Source organism: Vanessa tameamea, chromosome 31 (assembly GCF_037043105.1).
Source record: "Vanessa tameamea isolate UH-Manoa-2023 chromosome 31, ilVanTame1 primary haplotype, whole genome shotgun sequence".
Classification (NCBI taxonomy): domain Eukaryota; kingdom Metazoa; phylum Arthropoda; class Insecta; order Lepidoptera; family Nymphalidae; genus Vanessa; species Vanessa tameamea.
In genome coordinates, this window is record NC_087339.1 from 148,951 (window position 1) to 154,950 (window position 6,000).

Genomic DNA, 6,000 nt, shown 5'->3' on the forward strand with positions numbered 1-6,000 from the left:
CGACAGTTTGAATTGTCACTTTTCTAGTACCTTGGAAAAATGATCGGATTCAAACATTGCAGGACAACCGCGTACCACCCAGCTTATAACGGACTCGTGGAACGCTTCCACCAGCAGTTAAAAGCGGCAATAATGTGTCACGCGGATAGCAATTGGGTTGAAACCTTACCTTTGGTGCTACTAGGTATTATGAACGCATTCAAAGATGACCTTCAGTCATCTTCAGTTGAATTGGTGTATGGCGAGCAACTACGCTTGCCTGGCGAATTCTACCGACATATCGGATTTCACCTCTCGCCTACGCCAGTTCGCAGCTAAACTCCAACCTGCACCAGCTGCACGTCACAGTAAAAACAAGGACTTGACTTCATCAAGCCACGTATTTTTAAGGGATGACGCATTACGTGGCGCTTTACAGCCACCTTATACTGGCCCTTACGAGGTGATAGAACGAGGTGATAAGACCTTTAAGATACAGGTCAAAGGCAGAAACGTTAGAGTATCCATAGACCGCCTCAAGCCGGCCTATATACTATTTAACCCATCTCCTGTCACCACCTATACTTCCAATCCACATCCTCATTACAATTCCCTTCCTCATCCCGTTCCTATAGGAAATAATTCCTCTGCTCAGGATGACGCCAGGAGAACGCGTTCGGGTCGTACTGTCAGGTTTCCTGATTTTTATCGCCCGTAGTGACGGTCTCTGGGGGGGAGTGATGTGGCCTACTATAATATACAAGTATTATATTTATTTTTACATATTATCTATTTATCATTCTGTAGCGTATTTAGGTTTATGCGTACATTGAAACGTCAATATTGGTCTATGGAATGATTTGACGTATGACGTACTTCCTTTTTCTCTTCCCTTCTCGTGTGAGCCGCGGTTACGTGTGTTGTGTGAGTGCACTGCGCTTTAGAAATTAGCTTGTGTAACGGACTTATCCTTCTCCTGTAATATCACCCATCCCTTTGGCTGCGTTCTTCGAGTGTATGAAGACAAAGGGAACGCTCCCAAGTCAGAGCCCAGTTTTGAGGTAACAACTCCCCTTTTTTCCTTAACTACAGTCCACTTTTCTCTCGCGCGTACACATTCATCTATTCTTATTTACTATATACGTACTCGATATAATATTTAACATATATTTATTCGCCACCGCACCCGTGCATTGGAGACGCGTGGGTCGCCGCCTCGACTTTTGTTTTCTATGCACCGCGTCAGGAGTTCGAGAACAATGCGCGCGCGCCGCTACGCCGCGCCTCGCACCAGTCGGTACTCGTTCTCGCCGCGAAACCCGTGTCGCCTGCTACCGCCCCGCTCATGCTAGCTTATTCACCGCGCATTCGCTTTCTATGCTACAAGTATTTTTATGTTATTGTGCTCACTTTACTTTCTGCTTTCGTTTCTTCTACCTGTTATACTTCTATGGACTATTTGGCTGTGTGAACTATCCTCGTGTACATTGTTGTTTGACTGTATTGTGTGTAATCCATTGTTCGTTTAAATAATAATTAAAAGTGATATATTGTAGGAATCATTTGCTTAATTTACCGCCTATATACATCTACACAAACATACTCACCGCCTATCACTCAAATTAGTTTAATTTTATATGCAGTTGTCTGTTTAGTGCTTTAGTTTCAAAAGGTACTAAGAGTTTATGACCTGATAAAGGAATTAATTTGAAAACTGACGAAGGTTTTCTTACTCTGACTGTACATCGGACACCAATTTCGTAATATTTTTGGTTGCACGTAATTTGTAATTGGTGAATATCTCCGATACTATTCGAACGATAAAGCTTAACAGACAATTTTAATATGTTGTCATACCAAGGCTGCTATATTTATCAGAATAATGATTAATCAATTAAAGAAAATCGCTTCGCATATAATCTGTTGTATCTATGCTATAAACGTACATTTAATTATGGACGTGATGCATTTTTAAAACCAGCAATGTTCAAGGTCACGAGCGTTAGGATGAAACAACGCCATGAATTGAATTCTGATGAATGACTGAATGAATAATTTTGTACAATATATTTAAAAATTACAAGTATAAGCATCGTTTGTAATTTAGCAGAATATTCGTTGACGGACGGACAAAAGGGCTGAGGGCCTGATGATTAGTAACCACCACAATAGACATGGGCGTAATTAGGTGGTACCTACCCAGACGGGCTCAAACAAATCCAACCAAGTAAATATACTGAAATAACCAGGAAGTGAATTTGTTATAGAAATATTAACATTAGTAGATAAGGCGTATAACACAAGCCACTAATCACTAAGACACAATACAAGTGTCAAATAGTAACAAAAATATCACGTCAGCCAGGCGTGGTGTCGCCAAAGAACTCACGATTACATAACCACGCACCTACAATTAAACATTACATAGTATAAAACAAAGTCGCTTACCGCTGTATGTTCCTATGTATGCTTAGATATTTAAAATTACACAACGGATTTTGATCCGGTTTTTTAATAGATAGCTTGATTCAAAAGGCAGGTTTATATGTATAATAAGTGCACAATATAGTAGAGAAACACTGATAATTCTAGAGGTTTCTGAAGTGATGTCGTAAATAAACACATTTTTTTGCGTTTACATTGCAAACGCTTGCTGAACCCTATGAGATAGATTAAAATGTAATACACATTAAAAAGTTCGTCAAAAAAGTCCGCGATGTTATATGTCTATCTCTTAGGAATAACCCACACTAACCATTTTTTATCCTTTACTTTTTAATTTTTATCAGAACACGTGCGAATCCAGTGTGGGTCGCTAGTTAAATACAAATTAACGCATCAAATTCAGTGATGCTCCACTTGATCTTCCAAGAGTTGAGAAAAAAACTTTTACGGTGAATATGCTTTTTAATTAAAATAAAAATATACCATCAAAATATTAACAGCAATTAAACTACACGTTTATAAATTAAAAACTAATTTGAAATTATAGTTGCGATGAATCAAATCGTCAGTAACATTGAATTCCTTACAACATATAAACCTTTGACGTTTTGTTGATTTTGCGTCAAACGTTTTATTTACAGAATGATTATTGTCTGTGACATATTTTCCGATCTGTAGTTTATCTAAGTCGTGAATTGATGTTATAAAATCATGCATATTCAAAATGTCATCTTGTAATGTATTTACTTCATCTGTTTTAATTGTGTTTAAATTTATATTTGCTTCTGAATTGGATACCTCGTTGTGTGTATGTTGCTCCAACGATATATCTTCAGAATGTGTAGGGCTCTGGGGAACGCTTGTGTCGTTTTTATGCGTGGGCGTCTGAGTGTTTGAATTTGTATTAGGTTTTTTTTTTACCATATTTATAATTTTCTTAAGTTCCATTTCATTGATAGCTTCTATTGGTTCTAGATCAATTATTTTATCATTTGAATCGATCGTGGGATTGTTTGTAGTAATGTCAAGTTTAGTTTCATATTGTAGTAACCTTTCTTTATCTTTGTCTAAAGCAAGTTCTGCTTGTTTCTTACCTTTTTTCTTTTTGCCATCGTTATTTTTATCAAATTTATAAGAATTTTCAATAACTTTAGTAAAATAATCATTTATATCCGTTGGTTTTAAGCTATCACTCAAAGTTCCTTCTAAATTAGAGGCCATGATCACAGCTATCGGAAAGTCTTTGTCACTATCATGTTCATCAGGGATTGTATTATTTTTTAAATCTTCATTTCCTTTGAAAGGAATTACTTTAAAAAACTTTTTCAGGTCATTGAATCGATCCAGATTCTGATAAAGATCTTTATGTGGTGGACCCGGTAAAGCGAAGCGTTCAGCGATGTTCGGCGACACGAAATCTCGGTCGACTTCAAATTTGTTGGTTAGAAAATCGATATCGCGACATCGGCTTGAAGCTATTTGCAGGATCAATGTCACTAAAACTGTAGAAACATACTTTTAATTAAATGATAATTAATTCTTGTATACTATTATTTTCGTTTTGTTTAAGTTGAAAGATCCAATAACGTGAATCTTACCACAGAATCATTCGTGAAATATCGGAAAATAATCTACGACGGTGAGATACAAAGTAAGTTTTAGAAGTAAGTCTAGTTATGTATATTATTGGATTTTTAGACTGCTTTTCCATGACTTTAGAGGTATATTGCCCACCGGAAGACTTTTAGAAGTATAAACAGAGTAAACTCCCAGCTACCGCGCTGACATCGAGATATTGAGAGAGCTGTTGACTACAACAGCCAATAAACTGGTAGTTAATTGGGTATCTGTTACTAGACAAGCCTTAAATATATGTGTTTTTAAATATTTTAGCGAACAGGCATATGGACCACGTAACTAAGTAATTGGTCACCACCGCCAATATACATTGGCCACTGCAAGAAATATTAACCATTCCTTACATCACCAATGCGTCACCAATCTTGGGACCCAATGTTATGTCCCTAGTATTATGAGAAACTGAGTTCGTTTCGTTTCGTTCGTCGAGAACTCGACCTATCATGGAACGCACACGTGTTATCAGAGGTAGAGAAAAGACATGGGGGTACCTAACGCCCCTCACACGTAAACGGGTGTTAGTTTAATATATCACTTACCAACAGTTGGCTCCATTTCAACTGACCCAATGTGTCGAGTGATCAACTCCGCTTCTTATATGAACGCTCCGTAACTCGTTACGGTTGATATCGGATCACGATTAAACCTTTCATTAAGTGTTAATCAACGCGTTCAAAATTAACACTAATTATCAAATTCCGTGACAAACACGCAAATCGTTATGCAGGTCATGTGTGATTAGTATTTTTTTAATACAATACTTTTTTTTAATTATAATATTATCAAGGGAGACTGAAAAATGGGCTACTCGATGCTCACCATCCTTAGGGCCGTACAAAGACGTTATGCTCCTTGTGCCAATAGTCACACAAGTTTATCCTTCAAACCGGAACACAAAAATACTAAGTTTTGCTGTTTGTCAGTTGAATATCTGATGAGTACCGTACCACCAAAACCTAACTAACCTAACTAAGAGGTTTCTACCTCTGAGGGGGTGAAATATGGGATGAAAGTTTTTATGGAAGTAGATACGTATTTAAGCGTTTCTGCATATTTTACGCCTAAAGGGACAAATAGGGGTTGACATTTCGTATACAGGTTAGTCTGGAAGTCCGTCATTTTTGAAGTTAGAAGCTAGAAATTTTATTTTTGTGCCACTGATTAAAAATGAGTTCATACGTATTTAAGCGTTTCTGGATATTTTACGCCTAAGGGGAGAAATAGAGTATGACATTTCGTATAAAGGTTAGTCTGTTAAGTCCGTCATTTTGAAGTTAGAAGCATGAAATTTTATTTTTGTGCCACTGATTAAAAATGAGTTCATTCGTATTTAAATGTTTCTGGATATTTTTCGCCTAAGGGGAGAAATAGGGGTTGACATTTCGTATACAGGTTATTCTGGAAGTCCGTCATATTGAAGTTAGAAGCATGACATTTTATTTCTGGGCTACCGATTAAAAATGAGTTGATTCGCATTTAAGCGTTTCTGGATATTCTACCCTAAGGGCTGAAATTCACACCAATGTGAATATATACTCCAAAAATAACAATAATTATAACTATATTATATTATCGTAATACATTGTTGACTTTTAAGTAGTCTAAATATTTTTAATTACATTTTACATAGGATAAATCTAAAAAATATTTCGATCATTGTTTGTTATTCATAGGTATGTGTTAAGTTAGATTTAAAGTGGGTAGGTACATACTTATCTTCTTGCGTAGAAACACAAAGATCGTACCTACATATTGGTAAGTAGAATAAGTAACTTGATTATTAAGCTGTAGAATAATACGCAATAATTTTTTCACTTTTTAGAGCATATTAATTTGTTTATTTTTTTTTTAAATTTTTGTTCATTACGAGAAATAATGGCTATTTTCGAAGCGATTTTAAGCAATACAGTTTTATTTCTTATTTTATACAGCATGTAA